This window comes from Ranitomeya imitator, chromosome 2 (genome assembly GCF_032444005.1).
Source record: "Ranitomeya imitator isolate aRanImi1 chromosome 2, aRanImi1.pri, whole genome shotgun sequence".
Taxonomy (NCBI): domain Eukaryota; kingdom Metazoa; phylum Chordata; class Amphibia; order Anura; family Dendrobatidae; genus Ranitomeya; species Ranitomeya imitator.
This window is the reverse complement of record NC_091283.1, coordinates 106,524,190-106,551,419: the sequence shown is the minus strand read 5'-3', so window position 1 is coordinate 106,551,419 and position 27,230 is coordinate 106,524,190. Positions and strand designations below refer to the sequence as shown.

Below are 27,230 nucleotides of genomic sequence, written 5' to 3'. Positions count from 1 at the left end.
AGGGGCGAAGTGAGGAGGTGGTGTGGGGGAGGGAGACACTGAATGTTCGGTCTGTCAGATATGACGAGATCCAGGAAAGGGCCAAGTCTGTGATGCCAAGGGATGAGAGGATTTGTAGCAAAAGGGAGTGGTCTACAGTGTCAAAGGCAGAAGACAAGTCCAGGAGAAGGAGGACAGAGTAGTGTCGCTTGCTCCTGGCAGTTAGTAGGTCATTGGTGACTTTAGTTAGGGCAGTTTCAGTTGAGTGATGGGAACGGAAGCCTGATTGTAACCGATCAAAGAGGGAGCAGGAGGAGAAGTGGGAGGACAGTTCAAGATGGACGTGTTGCTCCAGCAATTTGGAGGCATAAGGGAGAAGAGATATTGGGCGATAGCTAGACACAGAGGATGGGTCGAGGGAGGGCTTTTTGAGGATGGGTGTGATCTTGGCATGCTTGAAGGATGAGGGAAAGACACCTGTTGTGAGTGAGAGGTTGAAGAGGTGTGTTAGGGTTGGGATGAAGACCGTGGAAAGGTTAGGGATGAGGTGGGATGGGAGCGGGTCAAGCGTGCAGGTGGTGAGGTGTGATCTTGACAGGAGGGTGGAGAGCTGATCTTCTGTCATGGTGGAGAAGCTGGTTTTGGAGGAGCAGGGTTGAGCAGCTAAGAGGGGCAGTGGGCGCTGTGGGCCAAAGCTTTCTCTGATCGTATCGATCTTCTGTTTAAAGAAAGAGACGAAGTCATCAGCAGAAATGAGGGGGGAGGGAGGAGGTGCGGGGGGACGGAGTAGAGAATTGAAAGTGTTGAAAAGCTGTTTAGGGTTGTGGGACAGGGAGGATATGAGGGATGAGAAGTAAGTTTGTTTTGCGGCAGTGAGCGCAGACTTGAAGCTGGCGAGGGACTGCTTGTATGCAGTGAAGTGGTCGGCAGAGTGGGATCGCTTCCATCTCCGCTCAGCAATCCTGGAAGCCCGTCTCAATTCTTTGGTCAGGCTGGTCAGCCAGGGCTGCCTGTTAATTGTACGAGTTTTACTATGCATGAGTGGGGCGGCCGAATCGAGTGTTGTTGTTATTGTGGTGTTTTAAAAAGTGGCAGCAGCATCTGTGTCATGAAGGGAGGCTATGTCTGTGAGAGGGAGAAGGGACTCAGAGAGTGATTGTAAGTTGAGATGTTTGAGATTTCTGCGAGGGTGAGTGAGTTTGTGGAGTGGGGGTTGCACACTAGGAGAGGAGAGGGACGAGAATGTCAGTAGGTTGTGGTCAGACAGGGGGAGGGGTGTGTTAGTGAGGTTAGTAAGGGAGCAGAGGCGGGTGAAGATGAGGTCCAGCGTGTGGCCATCTTTGTGAGTGGCCTCAGAGGACCATTGAGTGAGGCCAAAGGAGGCAGTCAGTGATAAAAGTTTAGAGGTAGCTGAGGTGAAAGTGTCAATGGGGACATTGAAATCACCCATGATGATAGTGGGGATGTCAACAGAGAGGAAATGAAGTAGCCAGGTGGTGAAGTGGTCGAGAAAGGTGGAGATGGCTAGTTCTGGGGGGCGGTAGATGACAGCCAGCTGGAGGTTGGAGGGGGAATAGATGCGGACAGAGTGCACCTCAAACGAGGGAAGAGTAGCGGAGGGTGGTAGCGGGATTGGAGTAAAGGAGCAGGTGTCGGACAGGAGCAAGCCAACTCCTCCACCGCGTTTGTTGCTGGGGCGAGGGGTGTGAGAGAGGTGGAATCCGCCATAGGAGAGCGCAGCTGGAGAGGCCGAGTCAGAGGGGGTGAGCCAGGTTTCAGTGAGGCCGAGGAAGGAGAGTTTGTTGGTGATGAAGAGGTCATGGATAAATGTCAGTTTGTTGCAGATGGAGCGTGCGTTCCATAGTGCTCCAAGTAGGGGGAGCTGGGGAGTGGGGGCTGGATGAATGGGTATGAGGTTGTCGTGGTTGGGAAAACGTGCGGAGGATCGTGGCAGGGGGTTAGAAACGAGTGTGGGGATGAATTGGGGAGGGCCGGGATTTGGGGATATGTCACCAGCAATGAGGAGTAACAGACAGATCATTAGAAGGTGGGAGCAGGATAGGACATGATGTGGCCGTGTGTGTCTGGATAAAAAGGATTGTATGTGGAGGAACAGTTCTGAGGGGAAGGTGAGATGGCTGGGGAGTATGGAGGAAGAAATGACTAGTTCCTTACTAGGAGGAGGGATTGCAGGAGATTGTAAGAAGGAAAGTAGTATGGGGGTGAAAGAGAAAAGAAACCGAAACATTGTAGTGGTTGGTGTTCTGTTACCTTCCAGTCAATTCCAGTCCAATTCAGTCTAATTCAGAATCATAATTAAAAAGATGTAATTTAAAAGATGGAAGTTAAAAGATGATTTGCAGCAGACTGAGTCTATAGCAGACTCCTGCATGTGAATATATCCCCAGTTAAGGGCAATCAGGTGTGAATGAGGGGGTGGCTGGGTATGGGAGACCAGATGTAGAGAGTTAAGCAAAGGTCATAAAGTGAGGGAGGGGTAAGACTGACCACTCAAAGAGATGCCAGGATCACACAATGAGAGACATCAAAACAGGTCGTGGAAACAAGCTCATAGGTGAGAAAGCATACTAAAAGGATTATATGTGCTGCACCAAGACACTCAGATCCAGGGGAAGCATAGAAAAGCCAGTGCAATATACAGAGACATTCAGAAGCCAGGGAGAGCTGGGTAAAGTCAGTGCATACCATGGAAAATCAATGCAGTATACAGAGATATTCTGGAGCCAGGGAGAGCTGGGTAAAGTCAGTGCATACCATGGAAAATCAATGCAGTATACAGAGATATTCTGGAGCCAGGGAGAGCTGGGTAAAGTCAGTGCATACCATGGAAAATCAATGCAGTATACAGAGATATTCTGGAGCCAGGGAGAGCTGGGTAAAGTCAGTGCATACCATGGAAAATCAATGCAGTATACAGAGATATTCTGGAGCCAGGGAGAGCTGGGTAAAGTCAGTGCATACCATGGAAAATCAATGCAGTATACAGAGATATTCTGGAGCCAGGGAGAGCTGGGTAAAGTCAGTGCATACCATGGAAAATCAATGCAGTATACAGAGATATTCTGGAGCCAGGGAGAGCTGGGTAAAGTCAGTGCATACCATGGAAAATCAATGCAGTATACAGAGATATTCTGGAGCCAGGGAGAGCTGGGTAAAGTCAGTGCATACCATGGAAAATCAATGCAGTATACAGAGATATTCTGGAGCCAGGGAGAGCTGGGTAAAGTCAGTGCATACCATGGAAAATCAATGCAGTATACAGAGATATTCTGGAGCCAGGGAGAGCTGGGTAAAGTCAGTGCATACCATGGAAAATCAATGCAGTATACAGAGATATTCTGGAGCCAGGGAGAGCTGGGTAAAGTCAGTGCATACCATGGAAAATCAATGCAGTATACAGAGATATTCTGGAGCCAGGGAGAGCTGGGTAAAGTCAGTGCATACCATGGAAAATCAATGCAGTATACAGAGATATTCTGGAGCCAGGGAGAGCTGGGTAAAGTCAGTGCATACCTGTGGGAAGAGGAGAACAGCTCGATTAGATGGTGCAGATGATGATAATATTGTAGTAGTGATGAGTAGCCAAATGCATTCTAGAATTCAGTCTAATTCAGAATCGTAATTAAAAAGATGTAATTTAAAAGATGGAAGTTAAAAGATGATTTGCAGCAGACTGGAAATGGGAGTTAACCCTTTCACCCGGCCTGCAGGGACGCGATCTTTCCATGACGCATATGCTGCGTCATGGGTCGGAATGGCACCGACTTTCATGACGCAGCGTATGCGTCAAAGGTCGGGAAGGGGTTAAAGGATACATGAAAACTTATTATTTTGTGATCGAATAATATCACATACAAGGAACAAATACCACAGCACCATGTCAAGACCACATATTACACCACGTGGTGACCAAATAGCACATACAAGGGACAAATACCACAACACCATTTCCAGACCACATATTACCACCACATAGTGACTGAATACTACAATACAAATCAGTAATAAAAAAAAACAAAAACACAATACCATCACCATAAGTGCCAGTATTCACAGGAGATCTGTACTTAGTATGCAGTGTCTGTGTAGAGGTAATACAGAGATCACTGGTGGTATTATACACAGGAGTTCTGTATATAATGTATAGGTAATGCAGTGATCACTGGTGACATTGTACACAGGACCGCTGTATATAGTATACGGTGTATAGTGTCAGTGTATAGGTAACACTGACTCACCAGTGACGTCTCTAGGTGAAGCCCTTCATCTTTCATCCAGCACAGACCGCCATCATTTCTTCCAGCCAGGACTCGTTTCTGAAGGAAACAACACAGTTATCTCGAGCTCCGCTTGCAGAACACATTACTTAATTTTTCACAACTTCTACATTACACCACATGAAGAAAAAAAGGTGATATAGTGTCACTCTGCACAGTCACAGGACCGCCCCCCCATTTAAAACAGTGTCCTCAAAAAATAAAATAAATACATCACTGCAGTAATAATATCCCTTAATTAGCCCCTATGGTAATAATATTCCCCATCCTGGCCCCGTTTATCTCATTCCTGGCTCCAGCCATATGTTCTCGCATCCTGCACTCATGAGTATCCATTCTACATTTCTACCCCATGTGATCTCCCCATCCTGCCCCATCTGTCTCCATCGTATCCATCCTGCCCCATGATCCAATCCTGCCCCATGTCTTTCATTTTGCCCCGTGTCTCCAATCATGCCCCGCATCTACATTCTGCCCATGCATCCAGTCCTGCCCCCAGTGTGTCCAGCATATTACCCCCAGTGTGTCCAGCAATCTACCTCAGTGTGTCCAGCATATTACCCCCAGTGTGTCCAGCAATCTGCCCCAGTGACTCCAGCATTGCCCCAGTGTCTCCAGCATTGCCCCAGTGTCTCCAGCATTGCCCCAGTATCTCAAGCATTGCCCAAGTGTCTCAAGCAATCATCTGCCCCAGTGTGTCCAGCAATCTGCCCCAGTATGTCCAGCATTGCCATCAGTGTGTCCAGCAATCTGCCCCAGTGTCTCCAGCATTGCCCCAGTGTCTCCAGCATTGCCCCAGTATCTCCAGCATTGCCCCAGTGTTTCAAGCAATCATCTGCCCCCAGTGAGTCCAGCAACCTGCCCCAGTATGTCCAGCATTGCAGTCAGTGTGTCCAGCAATCTGCCCCAGTGTCTCCAGCATTGCCCCAGTGTCTCCAGCATTGCCCCAGTGTCTCCAGCATTACCCCAGTGTCTCAAGCAATCATCTGCCCCCAGTGTGTCCAGCAATCTGCCCCAGTATGTCCAGCATTGCCGTCAGTGTGTCCAGCAATCTGCCCCAGTGTCTCCAGCATTGCCCCAGTGTCTCCAGCATTGCCCCAGTGTCTCCAGCAATCATCTGCCCCAGTGTGTCCAGCAATCTGCCCCAGTGTTTCCTCCAATATTGCCCCCAGTGTGTCCAGCAATCTGCCCCAGTGTCTCCAGCATTGCCCCAGTGTCTCAAGCAATCATCTGCCCCCAGTGTGTCCAGCAATCTGCCCCAGTATGTCCAGCATTGCTGTCAGTGTGTCCAGCAATCTGCCCCAGTGTCTCCAGCATTGCCCCAGTGTCTCCAGCATTGCCCCAGTGTCTCCAGCATTGCCCCAGTGTCTCCAGCAATCCTCTGCCCCAGTGTGTCCAGCAATCGTCTGCCCTAGTGTATCCAGCAATCATCTGCCCCAGTGTGTCCTCCAGTATTGCCCCCAGTGAGTCCAGCAATCTGCCCCAGTGTCTCCAGCATTGCCCCCAGTGTGTCCTCTAGCATTGCCCCCAGTGTGTCCACCGTTAGCTTACCAAAAAAAAACAAAAAAAACGAGTCTCCTCACCTGACCTGGCGCTCCAGCGGCGAGCTCCCTCCAGCAGCGCACACTCGCCGGCGACTGACAATGACGTCAGACGCCGGCGATGTGTGCGCTGCGGCCGACTTCAGCTGCCAGCCTCCAATTGGCTGGCGGCTGTTGTTGTTAACTATTGACGTGCGGGCGTGCGGCCGCACGTCAATAGGAAACCACCGCAGCGCCGGAAGGGGCCCGGTGAGCAGACGAGACGGGGCCCGATGCGGGCCCCATCTCTCTGCCCACCGGGTCCGGGGACATATAAATGTCAGCGGGCATTCACCACCACACTCAGGGGCGGATTATCAGAGGGTCAATCTGTGCGGTAGCCCACGGCCCCCCCACACCACTGGGCCCTAGGCTACCGCCCATATTGACCCTCTTATAACTTACACCTGCTGCCGCTAATAACAGTGACAGTAGGAGCGGAGGATGGGGTTCATATTTGTGGGGCTAATGTCACCTTTGTATTGTCAGGTGACATCAAGCCCTGAGATTAGTAATGGAGAGGCGTCAATAAGATTCCCCCATTACTAACCCCATAGTCACATTGTATGAAAACACAGACACCCAGAATAAAGTCCTTTAATTGAAAAAATGAGACAGACTCCTTTAAAGGGATCCTGTCACCCCCAAAATCGATGGTGAGGTAAGCTCACCGTCATCAGGGGCTTATCTACAGCATTCTGTATGGCTGTAGATAAGCCGCCGATGTTACCTGAAAGAGGAGAAAAAGAGGTTAGATTATACTCACCCAGGGGCAGTCCTGCTCTGATGGGTGTCTCAGGTCCGGTACAGCGCCTCCCATCTTCATTCCATGACGTCCTCTTCTGGTCTTCACGCCGCGGCTCCGGTTCCGGCGTACTTTGCCCTGTTGAGGGCAGCGCAAAGTACTGCAGAGCGCAGGCGCCAGAAAGGTCAGATAGGCCCGGCACCTGCGCACTGCAGTACTTTGCTCTGCCCTCAACAGGGCAGACAAAGTACACCTGCGCTGGAGCCGCGGCGTGAAGACCAGAAGAAGACGTCATGGAATGAAGATAGGAGGCGCCGGAGCGGACCTGAGACACCCATTTGACCAGACAACAGCGGGACCGCCCCTGGGTGAGTATAATCCAACCTCTTTTTCTCCTCTTTCAGGTTACATCGGGGCCTTATCTACAGCATTGCAGAATGCTGTAGATAAGCCCCTGATGACGGTAAGCTTACATCACCATCGATTTTAGGGGTGACAGGTTCCCTTTAATAATCTCAATTAAACCATACTTACAACCTCGTCTAATTCTACCAAATCCCTCGATCTCCTGTAATAAAACTAAAATAAAAAAAAACAATATACCATACCTCTTGGTCGTTCTTTCCCACGTCGTAATCCATGTCTGTGGGATAATTCGTTTTCAACCTGGACGATGCCAAGATGCGAATGTCCAGGCTGAGAACCTCTGGTAAATGAGATACTGCGAGCGCAGCCTCAGTGACATTACTGGGGCTCCATTCCCAGCTGGGCTGAACTGTGGTGAACTCATCACTGGCATTTTCCCATGGTCCTGAGGTCACCGCAGTTCAGCCCGGCTGGCAATAGGAATGAAGTGGCAATAATCCTTTTAAGGCCTTATTCATACATAAATGATTTATCATGTATGCAAAAAACAGACTTAGTGTCATCAGTGTTTTTCATCCGTTTTCAACCGTTTTTAGTCCATGTCAGTTTTTAACATCAGTGATTTTCACATATGAAAAAATAAATAAAAAAGCTATAAAGCTTCTCCTATCCTTTGCAATGTTAATCACGGACAGCACAAGGAAGGCATGCATGTGCTGTGATTTTCACGATCCCATATACTAGTAAGGGTCATTTTGTCAGTGACTAGGATCAAAACAGCTATGTCTCCATGCTAATTTTGTGGACACACGGTCCAAAAATAAACAGAGACATGTGAATAGATCCATAGATTAATGGGTATGTGTTCTATCTGTGAAAAAGACAGATAGAAAACATGTACAATATGAAAACTGTGAAAGATGTACTTTCCACAATGGAGACTGAGATGTTTTCACTCCAGCATTGTTCAGTATATACAGTGGGGCAAAAAAGTATTTAGTCAGTCAGCAATAGTGCAAGTTCCACTACTTAAAAAGATGAGAGGCGTCTGTAATTTACATCATAGGTAGACCTCAACTATGGGAGACAAACTGAGAAAAAAAAATCCAGAAAATCACATTGTCTGTTTTTTTAACAATTTATTTGCATATTATGGTGGAAAATAAGTATTTGGTCAGAAACAAAATTTCATCTCAATACTTTGTAATATATCCTTTGTTGGCAATGACAGAGGTCAAACGTTTTCTGTAAGTCTTCACAAGGTTGCCACACACTGTTGTTGGTATGTTGGCCCATTCCTCCATGCAGATCTCCTCTAGAGCAGTGATGTTTTTGGCTTTTCGCTTGGCAACACGGACTTTCAACTCCCTCCAAAGGTTTTCTATAGGGTTGAGATCTGGAGACTAGGCCACTCCAGGACCTTGAAATGCTTCTTATGAAGCCACTCCTTCGTTGCCCTGGCGGTGTGCTTTGGATCATTGTCATGTTGAAAGACCCAGCCACGTTTCATCTTCAATGCCCTTGCTGATGGAAGGAGGTTTGCACTCAAAATCTCACGATACATGGCCCCATTCATTCTTTCATGTACCCGGATCAGTCGTCATGGCCCCTTTGCAGAGAAACAGCCCCAAAGCATGATGTTTCCACCACCATGCTTTACAGTAGGTATGGTGTTTGATGGATGCAACTCAGTATTCTTTTTCCTCCAAACACGACAAGTTGTGTTTCTACCAAACAGTTCTAGTTTGGTTTCATCAGACCATAGGACATTCTCCCAAAACTCCTCTGGATCATCCAAATGCTCTCTAGCAAACTTCAGACAGGCCCGGAGATGTAATGTACTGGCTTAAGCAGTGGGACACGTCTGGCACTGCAGGATCTGAGTCCATGGTGGCGTAGTGTGTTACTTATGGTAGGCCTTGTTACATTGGTCCCAGCTCTCCGCAGTACATTCACTAGGTCCCCCCGCGTGGTTCTGGGATTTTTGCTCACCGTTCTTGTGATCATTCTGACCCCACGGGGTGGGATTTTGCGTGGAGCCCCAGATCGAGGGAGATTATCAGTGGTCTTGTATGTCTTCCATTTTCTAATTATTGCTCCCACTGTTGATTTCTTCACTCCAAGCTGGTTGGCTATTGCAGATTCAGTCTTCCCAGCCTGCTGCAGGGCTACAATTTTGTTTCTGGTGTCCTTTGACAGCTCTTTGGTCTTCACCATAGTGGAGTTTGGAGTCAGACTGTTTGAGGGTGTGCACAGGTGTCTTTTTATACTGATAACAAGTTTAAACAGGTGCCATTACTACAGGTAATGAGTGGAGGAAAGAGGAGACTCTTAAAGAAGAAGTTACAGGTCTGTGAGAGCCAGAAATCTTGATTGTTTGTTTCTGACCAAATACTTATTTTCCACCATAATATGCAAATAAATTGTTAAAAAAACAGACAATGTGATTTTCTGGATTTTTTTTCCTCAGTTTGTCTCCCATAGTTGAGGTCTACTTATTATGTAAATTACAGATGCCTCTCATCTTTTTAAGTGGTGGAACTTGCACTATTGCTGACTGACTAAATACTTTTTTGCCCCACTGTACTTTATACACAGTTGACTGTATGTAGCTTTTACACTTCTCATATACACACATAAACTATTTCACAAACAGAGAAATAAATAATATATGCAGAAGGTGTATATAAAAATACATGCAAGGGCTCTTTCACACATCCTGATATTTCCGGTTCTGGAAAAACCAGGACTGGAGATATCCATGCGTATGTGTATGGCATAAGTGTGGCAACCATGTGCTGCTCGTGTGCCGCATCAGTATCACATGTACCAGCGCATGGGAATCAGTGGTACTGCTCGCACTGTTCCCCTGCGTCAGGTGCTGAAGACAGCTCACATCATTGTCTCCTGCTTGCATAGTGATCAGCGCTAGAAGAGGACAATGGTGAGAGTTGTATTCAGCTGACAACAGCCAGAGCAGGCGACAGCTGATGGGAATATTCATCAACTGCCACCTGTACTATAAATAAATACATTTTAAAATAAAATGACATGGGGTTGCCCTGTATTTTTGATAACCAGCCAGGCAGAACTGACAGCTGCGGACTGCAATCTTCAGCTGTCAGCTTTAGCAAGGCTAGTTATCAAGAATAGCGATAGCTTGGAGTCCCCCCCATTTTTGCCAACCAGCCAAGCTAAAGCAGATAACTGGGGCTGGTATTCTCAGGATGGTAAGGGGCCATGGATACTGTGCCCCCAGCCTAAAAATAGCAGCCCACAGCCGCCTCAGAAAACACACACCTATTAGAATTTTGCGCTTTGCCCGGCTCTTCCCACTTGCCCTGTGGTGGTGGCAAGTGGAGTTCAAATTTGTGCCGTTGATATCACCTTTGTATTGTATGGTGACTTCAAGCCCACAGCTTAGTATTGGAGAGATGGCTATAAGATGCCTACCCATTACTAATTCTATAGTTGTATTGTAAATAAACACACAGCCAGAATAAAATCTTTTGTTAGAAATAAAACAAAACACACTTATCCTTTTTATTTAAAAATAACAAACACAGTTATACTCACATAACACTCATTCCATTGGAACCCTTGTCTCCTGTAATAAAACCAAAACAAAAAACAACTATATCCCTCACCTGTCCGTAGTTCTGTCCCATGCCGTAATTCATGTCTGGGGATAAACAGTTTTCAATCTGGACGGTGCTAAGATGCGACTGTCCAGGCTGAGAACAAGTGATGAATGAGCTGCTGCGAGCACAGCATCAGTGAGCAGCGGTGATCTCATCAAGGTTTCCACTGGTCATTGAGGCAGCGTTCCCAGCCGGGTGGAACTGTGGTGACCACAACACTGTGAGAAAAGGTCACTGAGTCACCGCAGATCAAAAAAAGGGGAGAAGCCAGCGCAGCCTAAGGTTAAGACGCAATACATAAAGTGCAAATGCACATATTAATTTCTAACTGTATTTTCAAAATGAGACATTTAGCAAACAATTGATCAATTCTTTGAGCCACCCCGCCTCTTCACGGCAATCTCATATTGGGGCAGTCCTACACTACGTTTTTTATATTCGCTGTGCCATAAAGGCCTCCTAAATGAACTAAATGCAAGACCACATTAAAAACATGCTGTACCTGGAGCATATACTGAGTCACCCCATGGGTCTTGCTTTTAGTTCATTTAGGAGGCCTTTATGGCACAGCGAATATAAAAAACGTAGTATAGGACTGCCCCAATATGAGATTGCCGTGAAGAGGCGGGGTGGCTCAAAGAATTGATCAATTGTTTGCTAAATGTCTCATTTTGAAAATACAGTTAGAAATTAATATGTGCATTTGCACTTTATGTATTGCGTCTTAACCTTAGGCTGCGCTGGCTTCTCCCCTTTTTTGCTCTGTTATTGGTAAGTGGCTGACCACCACTGTTGCCGTGCGCCGCGCCTGGTTATGTGCGCCATTCTTTCTGTGTCTCAGTGATTGATAGGCTGCTGTACACACACAGCAGCCCTGCCCTGCCTCAGGCTTTGTTTAATTATGCACCTGTGCCTCAGCCTGTCTCAGTCTTCATCTGTGGCTCTGGATGGGCAGTGTGGAGGTTGGATCCGAAATGTCTGTCTGGACCTGGTCAACCTTTATCCTCGCTTCCCTACTCTGGCGCCATGGGGGTGACTCAGTAATGCTCCAGGTACAGCATGTTTTTAATGTGGTCTTGCTTTTAGTTCATTCAGGAGGCCTTTATGGCACAGCGAATATAAAAAACGTAGTGTAGGACTGCCCCAATATGAGATTGCCGTGAAGAGGCGGGGTGGCTCAAAGAATTGATCAATTGTTTGCTAAATGTCTCATTTTGAAAATACAGTTAGAAATTAATATGTGCATTTGCACTTTATGTATTGCGTCTTAACCTTAGGCTGCGCTGGCTTCTCCCCTTTTTTGCTGAGTCACCGCAGATCAGCTCAGTAAGTTCACCGCAATTCACCACACATACCGGCAACACTGACGTTTGAAACAGCTTTAAGTAAGTAAGGCTACGTTCACATTAGCGTCGCGTCGCCGTTGCGTCGGCGACGCAGCGGCGACGCACGGAAAAACGCGCGCAAACGCGCGCAAAAACGCGCGCGTTTTGCGACGCGTGCGTCGTTTTTGACGAAAATCGGACGCACAGAAAATGCTACATGTAGCGTTTTCTTGCGTCCGACGCTAGCGTCGGAAACGAAGCACGTGGCGAAAAACGCCACCAAAACAACGCACGCGTCCCCTATGTTAAACATAGGGGCGCGTCGCCGCTGCGTCGCCGCTGCGTCGCCGACGCAACGGCGACGCGACGCTAATGTGAACGTAGCCTAAGTAAGACTAAAGTAAAGTAAAAGATTTTGAAAAGCCTGAGTTTCATAGAACATTTATTTAACCCATAACATGAAAGTAAGCTTTATAATATACAGTGGGGCAAAAAAGTATTTAGTCAGTCAGCAATAGTGCAAGTTCCACCACTTAAAAAGATGAGAGGCGTCTGTAATTTACATCATAGGTAGACCTCAACTATGGGAGACAAACTGAGAAAAAAAAATCCAGAAAATCACATTGTCTGTTTTTTTAACAATTTATTTGCATATTATGGTGGAAAATAAGTATTTGGTCAGAAACAAAATTTCATCTCAATACTTTGTAATATATCCTTTGTTGGCAATGACAGAGGTCAAACGTTTTCTGTAAGTCTTCACAAGGTTGCCACACACTGTTGTCGGTATGTTGGCCCATTCCTCCATGCAGATCTCCTCTAGAGCAGTGATGTTTTTGGCTTTTCGCTTGGCAACACGGACTTTCAACTCCCTCCAAAGGTTTTCTATAGGGTTGAGATCTGGAGACTGGCTAGGCCACTCCAGGACCTTGAAATGCTTCTTACGAAGCCACTCCTTCGTTGCCCTGGCGGTTTGCTTTGGATCATTGTCATGTTGAAAGACCCAGCCACGTTTCATCTTCAATGCCCTTGCTGATGGAAGGAGGTTTGCACTCAAAATCTCACGATACATGGCCCCATTCATTCTTTCATGTACCCGGATCAGTCGTCCTGGCCCCTTTGCAGAGAAACAGCCCCAAAGCATGATGTTTCCACCACCATGCTTTACAGTAGGTATGGTGTTTGATGGATGCAACTCAGTATTCTTTTTCCTCCAAACACGACAAGTTGTGTTTCTACCAAACAGTTCCAGTTTGGTTTCATCAGACCATAGGACATTCTCCCAAAACTCCTCTGGATCATCCAAATGCTCTCTAGCAAACTTCAGACGGGCCCGGACATGTACTGGCTTAAGCAGTGGGACACGTCTGGCACTGCAGGATCTGAGTCCATGATGGCGTAGTGTGTTACTTATGGTAGGCCTTGTTACATTGGTCCCATCTCTCTGCAGTTCATTCACTAGGTCCCCCCGCGTGGTTCTGGGATTTTTGCTCACCGTTCTTGTGATCAATCTGACCCCACGGGGTGGGATTTTGCGTGGAGCCCCAGATCGAGGGAGATTATCAGTGGTCTTGTATGTCTTCCATTTTCTAATTATTGCTCCCACTGTTGATTTCTTCACTCCAAGCTGGTTGGCTATTGCAGATTCAGTCTTCCCAGCCTGCTGCAGGGCTACAATTTTGTTTCTGGTGTCCTTTGACAGCTCTTTGGTCTTCACCATAGTGGAGTTTGGAGTCAGACTGTTTGAGAGTGTGCACAGGTGTCTTTTTATACTGATAACAAGTTTAAACAGGTGCCATTACTACAGGTAATGAGTGGAGGAAAGAGGAGACTCTTAACCCCTTCCCGACCCATGACGCCACGTAGGCGTCATGAAAGTCGGTGCCATTCCGACCCATGACGCCTATGCGGCGTCATGGAAAGATCGCGTCCCTGCAGATCGGGTGAAAGGGTTAACTCCCATTTCACCCGATCTGCAGGGACAGGGGGAGTGGTAGTTTAGCCCAGGGGGGGTGGCTTCACCCCCTCGTGGCTACGATCGCTCTGATTGGCTGTTGAAAGTGAAACTGCCAATCAGAGCGATTTGTAATATTTCACCCATTATAACGGGTGAAATATTACAATCCAGCCATGGCCGATGCTGAAATATCATCGGCCATGGCTGGAAATACTAGTGTGCCCCCACCCCACCCCTCCGACCGCCCCCCCAGCCCTCCGATCTGGCCGGTACACTGCTCCGGCTCCCCTCCGTCCAGTGCTCCGCTCCCCCCCGTGCTCTTGTCCGCTCCCCCCGTGCTCCAATCACCCCCCCGTGCTCCAATCACCCCCCCTGCACTCCGATCCACCCCCCCGGTGCTCCGTTCCACCCCCCCGTGCTCCGTTCCAGCCCCCCCGTGCTCCGTTCCACGCCCCCCGTGCTCCGTTCCACCCCTCCCGCACTCCGATTCCCCCCCCCGTGCTCCGATCCCCCCCCCCGTGGTCCCCCCCCACCCCATCATACTTACCGATCCAGCCGGGGTCCCGTCCGTCTTCTCCCTGGGCGCCGCCATCTTCCAAAATGGCGGGCGCATACGCAGTGCGCCCACCGAATCTGCCAGCCGGCAGATTCGTTCCAAAGTGCATTTTGATCACTGAGATATAATCTATCTCAGTGATCAAAATAAAAAAAATAATAAATGACCCCCCCCCTTTGTCACCCCCATAGGTAGGGACAATAAAAAAATAAAGAAATTTTTTTTTTCCACTAATGTTAGAATAGGGTTAGGGTTAGGGTTAGGGGTAGGGTTAGGGGTAGGGTTAGGGCTAAGGTTAGGGTTAGGGTTAGGGCTAGGGGTAGGGTTAGGGTTAGGGGTAGGGTTAGGGTTAGGGCTAGGGTTAGGGTTTCGGTATGTGCACACGTATTCTGGTCCTCTGCGGATTTTTCCGCTGCGGATTTGATAAATCCGCAGTGCTAAACCGCTGCGGATTTATGGCGGATTTACCGCGGTTTTTCTGCGCATTTCACTGCGGTTTTACAACTGCGATTTTCTATTTGAGCAGTTGTAAAACCGCTGCGGAATCCGCACAAAGAAGTGACATGCTGCGGAATGTAAACCGCTGCGTTTCCGTGCAGTTTTTCCGCAGCATGGGCACAGCGATTTTTGTTTCCCGTAGGTTTACATTGAACTGTAAACTCATGGGAAACTGCTGCGGATCCGCAGCGTTTTCCGCAGCGTGTGCACATACCTTTAGAATTAGGCTATGTGCACACGGTGCGGATTTGGCTGCGGATTCGCAGCAGTGTTCCATCAGGTTTACAGTACCATGTAAACATATGGAAACCAAATCCGCTGTGCCCATGGTGCAGAAAATACCACGCGGAAACGCTGCGTTGTATTTTCCGCAGCATGTCAATTCTTTGTGCGGATTCCGCAGCGTTTTACACCTGTTCCTCAATAGGAATCCGCAGGTGAAATCCGCACAAAAAACACTGGAAATCCGCGGAAAATCCGCAGGTAAAACGCAGTGCCTTTTACCCGCGGATTTTTCAAAAATGGTGCGAAAATATCTCACACGAATCCGCAACGTGGGCACATAGCCTTAGGGTTAGGGTTGGAATTAGGGTTGTGGTTATGGTTAGGGGTGTGTTGGGGTTAGGGTTGTGGTTAGGGGTGTGTTGCGGTTAGGGTTGTGTTTAGGGTTATGGCTACAGTTGGGATTAGGGTTAGGGGTGTGTTGGGGTTAGTGTTGGAGGTAGAATTGAGGGGTTTCCACTGTTTAGGCACATCAGGGGTCTCCAAACGCAACATGGCGCCACCATTGATTCCAGCCAATCTCGTATTCAAAAAGTCAAATGGTGCTCCCTCACTTCCGAGCCCTGACGTGTGCCCAAACAGTGGTTTACCCCCACATATGGGGTACCAGCATACTCAGGACAAACTGCGCAACAATTACTGGGGTCCAATTTCTCCTGTTACCCTTGTGAATCAAAAAAAATGCTTGCTAAAACATAATTTTTGAGGAAAGAAAAATGATTTTTTATTTTCACGGCTCTGCGTTGTAAACGTCTGTGAAGCACTTGGGGGTTCAAAGTGCTTACCACATATCTAGATAAGTTCCTTGGGGGGTCTAATTTCTAAAATGGGGTCACTTGTGGGGGTTTCTACTGTTTAGGCACACCAGGGGCTCTGCAAACGCAACGTGACACCCGCAGACCATTCCATCAAAGTCTGCATTTCAAAAGTCACTACTTCCCTTCTGAGCCCCGACGTGTGCCCAAACAGTGGTTTACCCCCACTCATGGGGTATCAGCGTACTCAGGAGAAACTGGACAACAACTTTTGGGGTCCAATTTCTCCTGTAACCCTTGGGAAAATAAAAAATTCTGGGCTAAATAATTATTTTTGAGGAAAGAAAACGTATTTATTATTTTCACGGCTCTGCATTATAAACTTCTATGAAGCACTTGGGGGTTCAAAGTGCTCACCACACATCTAGATAAGTTCCTTTCGGGGTCTAGTTTCCAAAATGGGGTCACTTGTGGGGGGTTTCTACTGGTAAGCCACATCAGGGGCTCTGCAAACGCAACGTGACGCCCACAGAGCATTCCATCAAAGTCTGCATTTCAAAACGTCACTACTTCACTTCCGAGCCTCGGCATGTGCCCAAACAGTGGTTTACCCCCATATATGGGGTATCAGCGTACTCAGGAGAAACTGGACAACAACTTTTGGGGTCCAGTTTCTTCTGTAACCCTTGGGAAAATAAAAAATTCTGGGCTAAATAATTATTTTTGAGGAAAGAAAACGTATTTATTATTTTCACGGCTCTGCATTATAAACTTCTATGAAGCACTTGGGGGTTCAAAGTGCTCACCACACATCTAGATAAGTTCCTTTGGGGGTCTAGTTTCCAAAATGGGGTCACTTGTGGGGGGTTTCTACTGTTAAGCCACATCAGGGGCTCTGCAAACGCAACGTGACGCCCACAGAGCATTCTATCAAAGTCTGCATTTCAAAACGTCACTACTTCACTTCCGAGCCCCGGCATGTGCCCAAACAGTGATTTACCCCCACATATGGGGTATCAGCGTACTCAGGAGAAACTGGACAACAACTTTTGGGGTCAAATTTCTCCTGTTACCCTTGGCAAAATAAAAAATTGCAGGCTAAAAGATCATTTTTGAGAAAATAATTTTTTTTTTTTTTCATGGCTCTGCGTTATAAACTTCTGTGAAGCACTTGGGGGTTCAAAGTCCTCACCACACATCTAGATTAGTTCCTTTGGGGGTCTAGTTTCCAAAATGGTGTCATTTCTGGGGGATCTCCAATGTTTAGGCACACAGGGGCTCTCCAAACGTGACATGGTGTCCGCTAATGATTGGAGCTAATTTTCCATTTAAAAAGCCAAATGGCGTGCCATCCCTTCCGAGCCCTGCCGTGCGCCCAAACAGTGGTTTACCCCCACACATTGGGTATCTGCGTACTCAGGACAAACAGGACAACAATATTTGGGGTCCAATTTCTCCTATTATCCTTGGCAAAATAGGAAATTCCAGGCTAAAAAATCATTTTTGAGGAAAGAAAAATTATTTTTTATTTTCATGGCTCTGCGTTATAAACTTCTGTGAAGCACCTGGGGGTTTAAAGTGCTCAATATGCATCTAGATAAGTTCCTTGGGGGGTCTAGTTTCCAAAATGGGGTCACTTGTGGGAGAGCTCCAATGTTTAGGCACACAGGGGCTCTCCAAACACGACATGGTGTCCGCTAACAATTGGAGCTAATTTTCCATTCAAAAAGTCAAATGGCGCGACTTCCCTTCCGAGCCCTGCCGAGTCCCCAAACAGTGGTTTACCCCCACATATGAGGTATCGACGTACTCGGGAGAAATTGCCCAACAAATTTTATGATCCATTTTACCCTACTGCCCATGTGAAAATGAAAAAATTGAGGCGAAAAGAATTTTTTTGTGAAAAAAAAGTACTTTTTCATTTTTACAGATCAATTTGTGAAGCACCTGAGGGTTTAAAGTGCTCACTAGGCATCTAAATAAGTTCCTTGGGGGGTCTAGTTTCCAAAATGGGGTCACTTGTTGGGGAGCGCCAATGTTTAGGCACACAGGAGCTCTCCAAACGCGACATGGTGTCCGCTAACGATGGAAATAATTTTTCATTCAAAAAGTCAAATGGCGCTCCTTCCCTTCCGAGCCTTACCATGTGCCCAAACAGTGGTTTACCCCCACATGTGAGGTATTGGTGTACTCAGGAGAAATTGCCCAACACATTTTAGGATCCATTTTATCCTGTTGCCCATGTGAAAATGAAAAAATTGAGGATAAAAGAATTTTTTTGTGAAAAAAAAGTACTTTTTCATTTTTACGGATTAATTTGTGAAGCACCTGGGGGTTCAAAGTGCTCACTATGCATCTAGATAAGTTCCTTGGGGCGTCTAGTTTCCAAAATGGGGTCACTTGTGGGGGAGCTCCAATTTTTAGGCACACGGGGGCTCTCCAAACGTGACATGGTGTCCGCTAAAGAGTGGAGCCAATTTTTGATTCAAAAAGTCAAATGGCGCTCCTTCCCTTCCAAGCCCTGCCGTGCGCCCAAACAGTGGTTTACCCCCACATATGAGGTATCAGCGTACTCAGGACAAATTGGACAACAACTTTCGTGGTTCAGTTTCTCCTTTTACCATTGGGAAAATAAAAAAATTGTTGCTAAAAGATAATTTTTGTGACTAAAAAGTTAAATGTTCATTTTTTCCTTCCATGTTGCTTCTGCTGCTCTGAAACACCTGAAGGGTTAATAAACTTCTTGAATGTGGTTTTGAGTACCTTGAGGGGTGCAGTTTTTAGAATGGTGTCACTTTTGGGTATTTTCAGCCATATAGACCCCTCAAACTGACTTCAAATGTGAGGTGGTCCCTAAAAAAAATGGTTTTGTAAATTTCGTTGTAAAAATGACAAATCGCTGGTCAAATTTTAACCCTTATAACTTCCTAACAAAAAAAAATTTTGTTTCCAAAATTGTGCTGATGTAAAGTAAACATGTGGGAAATGTTATTTATTAACTATTTTGTGTCACATATCTCTCTGGTTTAACAGAATAAAAATTCAAAATGTGAAAATTGCGAAATTTTCAAAATTTTCGCCAAATTTCCGTTTTTATCACAAATAAACGCAGAATTTATTGACCTAAATTTACCACTAACATGAAGCCCAATATGTCACGAAAAAACAATCTCAGAACCGCTAGGATCCGTTGAAGCGTTCCTGAGTTATTACCTCATAAAGGGACACTGGTCAGAATTGCAAAAAACGGCAAGGTCTTTAAGGTCAAAATAGGCTGGGTCATGAAGGGGTTAAAGAAGAAGTTACAGGTCTGTGAGAGCCAGAAATCTTGATTGTTTGTTTCTGACCAAATACTTATTTTCCACCAAAATATGCAAATAAATTGTTAAAAAAACAGACAATGTGATTTTCTGGATTTTTTTTTCCTCAGTTTGTCTCCCATAGTTGAGGTCTACCTATGATGTAAATTACAGACGCCTCTCATCTTTTTAAGTGGTGGAACTTGCACTATTGCTGACTGACTAAATACTTTTTTGCCCCACTGTAACTTTTATTACAAAATTTTCCATTTTACTCCAATTAGTTGATGCAGAAATGAATATAACCTCAATAAAAAATTACATGATCTAGTATTTTGTATGACCTCCATGCTTTTTAAGGACAGCACCAAATCTTCTAGGTGTCATGCCGCAGCTATGCAGGTAGATGCATGCTCCACTAGATGGCAGTAAAGTGGAGGGAAGACTGCAACACTTGCCGGAGCAGACCTGCAGCTCTGCAGCAAGGCCACCACCAGGTGGCAACAAGGTAGTCAAACAAACCATGTCAAAAATCAAGAGAGTAACGTAGTACAAAGGGGAAAATCAACTCAGAGTCAGAGTCGCGCCAGAGGGTAAATACCAGATGGAAGAAGAAGTGCCAGGAGCAAAAGACAGAGTCAGGTCAGAGTCAAAGCCAAGTCAAGTACCAGAGAGTCCAAACACAAAGGGAAAACACTGAGTCGGAACAGGGGAAGGGGAATAAACAGACATGGGAACAGTCAGGGATCGCAGCAGGACAAATCAGAATATAACCAGAGTCATCTACTCACACCGTAGGCAGAAGCTATAACTGACACAGCCTGCAGGATGCAATGGAGCTAAGTAGCAAACCTGAACCCAGAGTGAGGCAGAGAAAAGTTAACCCTTGACAAGATTAGCCCCGGAAAAGGGCTGAAAGCACTAAAACCCAGACCGGATCATGACACTAGTTATGCAATGAACAAGTTGACGGCATATTGCCACATTTAACTTTTTCTATTTTTTCAAAAACAACCTCTTTTAGAGCTTGGATGCTAGATGGAGAATTACCTCTCCATATTTTTTTATTGGGGTCAGATCAGAAGAAATACTTGGCCATAATGGCCTTAGATGTGTGTTTTGGATCATTGTCATGTTGGAAATGTGCACGTCTACCAAGGGCAGAGTGATGGTAGAGTCTTCTCTTTCATTACAGAACAGTAATCTGTGAATTCATAATAGCTTCAATGAAATGAAGCTCCTCAACACAAGCAGTACTCATGCAGCCCCACGTAAGAATACTCCCACCATCATGTTTCACTGTATGCACCATGCATTTTTGGTGTTCCTCACCTTTGCGACACCATACAATTTTAAGCCATCAATTCCAAAAATATTTATCTTGGTCTACTCACTCCAGAGTATAGAGTTCTAGTAGTATTTGCATTTTTCAGCAGAGGTTGTAGCAAACTGTAGGCGGGGTTTCTCAGTTCTTCTGTCATTTCTCTTCTATGTGGTGCCATTGCTGACAGCATGAAATGGGAATTGGCTTTCTTTGTTAAGTAACATTTTTATGGCCAACTGTCTGTTGGACACCTATTTAATGAATAATTAAGACTTACCTGTGGTTGAATGCTGCCAACTAGAGCGTTTGTAGAATTAGAATCCACAATTCTTTTGTAAGCACAAAACTGATACATATGTGAGGAGCTAGAAGTCCGTTCTGCAGAAGGCTCCAGTCTGTAGATGAAGTCCCTGCACCATCTGGAGAAAGTGTCACATACTACAGAAGACGAACTGCACAGGTGGTGGTTGCTCCTGTGCCTTGCCTAACTCATCTCCTTCGCTGAATACAAACACAGACTGTAGCGGTCACATCTATGTGTTTGTACTCCAAGGCATAGGAGAAGAGTTAGGAAAGGCAATTGTCTTGAGTCAGACAGTGCTTGAAAAAGGTGCATTCATGAGGTTTGGGGCAAAAGACTTTATTTGCGGGGCTCATGTCCCAGATCTGTGTTCCCAGGAGCCCTGTCAATGTAATATTGACGGCATCACATTATTCTTAAATTGTTGAATGGTAATGACTAAGCCCATAAGGTACCAGTGCAAAAATCTTACTCTATTAAAACATTTATCAGAAGCCACCAATTAACAGTGTGACTATGTAATACATCAGATCTGCAGCATGTATACAGTTATATAGAAAACACCAGACCATTAATATGCATTTTGAATTCACATATTAAAGGAGCACTTTCAGGAAGAATTTTTTTTTTTTTATAAATCTGCATATCCATGTATATCATGCAGTTTGTGTGTGTGCCCTTACCCACCGCCATCTTCTCCGTTATCTGCTCTGCTTATCTTCTGAGTTACATCACCGCTGTTAAGACTATTCCGCTTATTCTATGCATGAGCCGGTAGCCGGATGTCTCTTTTACAATGTAAACCTATGGAGCCTTGTTCTGATACTGCATAGGCTGACAGTGTAAAAATGTCATAAGAGGGCTACCTTAAGCACATGATCGGTCAATGACCAGCGTGGCTACCGAAGGTGCTGCCAGCACCATACTAATATGGTCTTAGGTGCGCCATGCTAGCATTTGTCTTCACCATTCATCTTTGCAGGGATTAGCTAGAGGCCATTTATTGTATCCATGATGTGTAACATTTGTATTTTTGGTTATTACAGAAAACCTGTAAAGCAGCTAATGAAGAAAGACTATGCATCTTCAGGATCCATTCTCCAATGACAAACAGGACACCTTCTGACCAAATCAGAATTGTGGGCTATCACTCGACAAAAAAATTGTACTTTTTCTAAAATATCAATTTTCATTTAAAGACATAATGATAAAGTGGATTACCAGGGCTGGGTTTTATTGGAATCCAGACATTTTGGAACTGATATAAATCATGAGATTATTCTGTATCTCAGGAACACGGAAACAGGAATATGAACACTGGGGTCGTCATTACTGATCATAGCTGTAACAGACACAATTAATTTCTACGCCTCCATTATTTTGTTCAGGAATACTCCCAAAGCATCACTGGTATTGACACGATAGTACCTCAAGCTATGACTGAAGTCTATTTAAAGTTCCGTGGAAACCGAACTATCTTCGTCCAGCAGTTTCCAACGGTGGCCACAGAAGCAACTGCTACAACCACGGATAAATATTCCAACCTGTACATGTACGTGGGCTTGTTCCTTGGCCTGCTTGCCGTGCTCCTGGTCCTCCTGTTCACAATGCTTCTACGTCTCAAACATGTAATCTCACCAATCACCACCACTAATACGGAAAGCACAGACATGCCACAGTTCACTGATGTGGAAATGCAAGGGAGGCCGCAAAGTGCCTAATGGACTTACAGTCATGCAGAAGTGCACTGCGGATCCTATGACTGCCGAACACGACTGCAGGGGTTTCGCTCCTGTGTTGGACAAAAAAATCATAATCTTTTTACATACTGAACATCTGTTTTATAGAATTTGGATTTTAAGATGACAAAATATACTGTGGACACTCCTACTGTTTTATGTATTATAGACGTTGTTACAGCACAAATATCCATTATTGCAAAGAACCAAGTATTTATAGGCTGCGCCTCTGCTTTAGCCGACACCTACGTTGTCGGTAATGAAAGTCACTTTCCATTCGTGTAACTGAATCACAATTTATTTATGACTAATAATAGTTTTATTTTTCTTGTCTAGAAGTAGACTTCTTTTTTGGTTACATCAAATCATTTGAAATGCACCTGCCATTCATATAACGTATCTACATGGTTACTGTCCCTAGAAATGCAGATGGAACGTGTGGTCAGGATAACACTTGGCATTTGCTGACTTCTCTAAGAAATATAGTGCTGTGAAGATAGTAAAAATGCCACAGGCTAATTAAGCCATTCATACGTGTGCACGGCAGTGATGACTAAGTATTAATTAGGGATATTTGCATCATACTTGCCAACTCTTCAAAACTTTTTTATTACAATTAACTCATCACTTTCAGGCAAATTCTGGCCATGGTGCCATGGCAAAGAAAATATTGAGGAAGGTTCCTGAAGGCCAATGTGATGGCCAGAAGACCAATGTAGTACAAGGAGATTTGCCACCTTTTCCGGTAAGTTCAGGAGGCCTCCCCTCTGATCAAGAAACTTACAAATATTTTGGTAGAGTTGGCAAGTATGAATTTCATTAAAGGGAATCTGACAGCAGTTTTTTGCTATTTAATCTGAAAGCAGCATAATGTTGGAGCTGAGAGACTGTTTTGAGGGTTGTGTCGCTTACTATGCTGTGTGCTGTAGTTTCAAAACAATCCATATTTTATCAACAAGAGATTATCACTAGAGGACTAGATCTCATGTGCAAGCAAGTCAGGCAAATCTGTGTAACCCCGCCCCCAGGCTTGCTGACAATGGACAGTATGCACAAGAAGTTGCCTGTCACGGTGTAGGACAGGTCATACACTGCTCATAGAGAAAACAGCAATTCTATCAAAACTGCACTAAGCAGCTCGGTAAGTGATACATTCCTGGAATCAGGCCCCCTGTCTCTACATTATGATGTATCAGATTCCATGGCAAAAACTTTCTGACAGATTCCCTATAACTAACCTTTTTCCTAAAATATTGCCTTTTATTCACCATTTTTGTTTTCAGTCATGATGAGCAGGGAACTTCAGGTCTTTTTTATTATAGGTTTTATTACAAGATATATTGGTTTATTACATGAGTATCGTCACCTCCATAGTTAAGAGGAAGGAGACGAAAAAGAGTCTTCTCAGCAACCCAATAAACTTGAAAAACCATTCTCCCCAAAGATTGATTCACATTTATTGAGTAATGGTGGCAAACTTGCCATAATGTAACTGTTTTAACTCCAGGATAATACTCTATATGCAAAAAAGTATTGGGAAACCTAGACATTGTACCTTCAGGAGCTTTGACATTTTAATCTACAACCTGCAGGAGCTTTGATGACATCCTAATCTATATACATAGGCATTAAAATGAAATGCATTATCGCTTTTCAGCTTCCACTCTTCTGAATTTTGGAGAGCATGTGTCATAATTGTTGCCCATTCATCCAGAAAAACATTTATAAGAGTAGACACTGATGTTGGTCAAGATGACCTCGCTTACGATCTCCATACGAGTTCATCCCAAAGGTATTCAATGGAGTTGAGGTCAGGGGCTGTGCAGGCCAGTCAATATTTTCAGGCCAAAGACACGCAACCATCAATAGCAATAAGGGACCTAGGTTAATCCCTGAAAAACCCTCCCTGAAAAACAACCCCATAGCATTATCCCTCCTCCACCAAATTGTACAGTTGCCACTAGGCAGTCGATCAGTTAATGTGCTCCTTAGGGGTGGGCATATCATTGGTGCAATCTGTGTGGCTATGCAAAGGCCCACGAGGTAAGGGGGCCCATTTATACCTCCAAATCAGGTGCAATTTTGCATTTTTAGGAGCTTTGGGGCTGCAAAGCGCTCATGTATTGTATTTGCACAAGGGCCCATTTCTGCCTGTGTCTGACAGTGGTTCTCCTGGAGAACCCCAACTAGTTAATCAGACTACCAGATTGAGAAGCGTGATTTATCACTCGACAGTACATGTCTCCACTGCTCCAGACTCCAGCCGTGTGCTCCATCTTGTGCTTGAAAATGTAAGATTTGCATGGAGCTGCTCGACCAGGGAAAGCCTAGCCACCAAGCTCATGGAACACAATTTTTGTGCTCATGTTCATGCCAAAGGAGGTTTGGACCTGTAACTTTACACTGTTTCCACTGAGCTGCTGCTAAGCAGTTCCACTTTCAATAATACCACTCACAGGCGATCGTGGAGTATTTTAGGAGGAAATAAATTTGTTGAACTGACTTGTTGATATGGTGGCATCCTCGTACAGTTCGTTCTTTAGAACAAGACTTATTTTTAAGAAATGTTTGTGACTGCATACATCTTCAGCAAATGCACTACTGGAAAACCTGAGTTTAGTTATTAGAAGTCCTGTCCCAGTATTTTTGTTCATATAGCGTATTTATACAAGATATTGTCACACTAAAAAAACAATAGATCCAGGGCTCAAAAACAAAAAATCTGTAACAGGGCCCTCAACTCTGCATCACAGCCTTGGCATTTCTAGCTAGACCTCTGTATAAATGGCCTTGCTTTATGACAGGCTGATATCTTTGTACTTTGCACAATGAGCTTATGTTAGGTTAAAAGTCAGTAGCCATTGGAAAGCCTCCATGTTACTTTAGTGCACAAGTTATTACTTCAACACCGTTACATATCACGACTCAGCTTTGTTACAAAGTATCCTAATATAGTTTATTAGCTTGTGAATTTATTTTCCTCAGTGTCATAGGGTTGCAGGGTGGCGAGAGCGGCAGGTGGGCTGTCCGATGTTACACTCGTGTGACGGAACTTTAGCTAATTTTGTAATATGCTCTCCTTGCATTCGCTCAGATGTCAAATGCATAAATCGGCTCTAGATAAACCTTGCTCTCTGTTGTCATATATGCATTACCATCTTATCAACTTAGAGATGTTCTGTGACAATCACTAACTGTCTTGAGAAAAAGTGGAACACATTGAGGCTTTATATAAAAAGCATAGCATCCACAGCAATAATCGTGTCACATCTATAATGCCTCCATGTACATTTATTACATTGTTTATGGTAAATTGAAGGGAAGTTACGAATAATGGTTTTTGTCATGTAACGTAAATGTGCAAAGTGAAATGTAATACAGCATATTAGCAAATAAAGAAAAAATAGTTCTATTCTTTATAAGAATGGTGCATGAGGAATTTGTTTGTTTAGATACAAGTAGTGTTCTAGAAATCTTGGTTCTATCATTCTTTGTATATAGTTGCAATATGGAGCTGCCCATATGTAAATTGCTGTAGAGTGGTAGTCATGACTGAGCTGCCGTCTGGTTTCGCTCTGGCACTTTACATCACACTTGGAGGCCACAGGTCTCCGCTGCCCCAAGGCTTCCGTCCTCAGGAGCCGCTGCTCACAATTCATGGGACACCAACTTCTTTACAACAGGCTAACATTTACTAGTCAGACCAAGTTCATCAAGTGGTGACAGGATAAGCATCAGCAATTCACATTTTCTTCCTCATTAGTACAACTTCTCTTCAGTCTTGATGTTAGTTCGTCCTGGACAATACCCAAGCCCACTGATTCTATGGATCTCAGGATTTCCCGTCCACCTCGGCAGTGCACTTGGGACCAGCCATCATCTATGCAGGTCCCTGTCCATCTTCCACTGTATGCCAGAAGACACAATGTGTCCGGTAGCTCCTATGCCAGATTTTATGGTCCGGAAGTGACAGTAGCGACTGCTAGGGATTCCAGTAATGTTTCCGACTGCCTGGAATAAGTGATACATGCTGCCCCCAGCAGCCCACCGCACATGGAATTGACCTTCTTTACGCACTGCACTAACTCTCTCAGAATTCGCTCTGTTTTTATTAACACTAGTGCCCACCCCCTGGGCTAGTTCTATCATTTACTATCTCCTATCTATCATCCCAAACCTATTATCCTTATCCTATGTCATATGCTGTTACTAAACCAGTTACGTATGAACTTTTCCTATACCATACTCTCCTCACATTAACACTTCACATACTATACATCCCCATAATACATTACATAAGACACATCACTTTTACATATAAAACCGCACGACAGTATTCACATGACGCGTTTGTTGTCTTCAGGTGCAGGATCAGGGTAAGATAGTCCACATCCCTACGCATATATAAACACATGATATCTTCACATGATAGGTGCCATTTCACTGATGTTCCCATAGGCTTCATGAGAACGTGCAAAGCTGCTTTTTCTTCACTTGGCACTCCAAGGCCTGTGACTTCTAATGCTGACTTCAGGTATTTCAGGATACTACTGTTCTCCCCATTGGCAAGGTCCCAGTAGGCAGA

General features: G+C 45.1%; 1 long non-coding RNA gene across 1 annotated transcript in view; it reads left to right on the top strand.

Annotated features, from left to right (window-relative positions):
* The window catches only part of LOC138662025 (uncharacterized), a 158,522-nt gene extending 132,834 nt beyond the window's left edge, over positions 1–25,688 (top strand). Inside the window, exon 2 of the long non-coding RNA XR_011317995.1 lies at positions 21,953–25,688. This is a non-coding gene — a long non-coding RNA (uncharacterized lncRNA). The remainder of the gene's footprint in view (positions 1–21,952) is intronic.
* Positions 25,689–27,230: the final 1,542 nt, after the last annotated feature.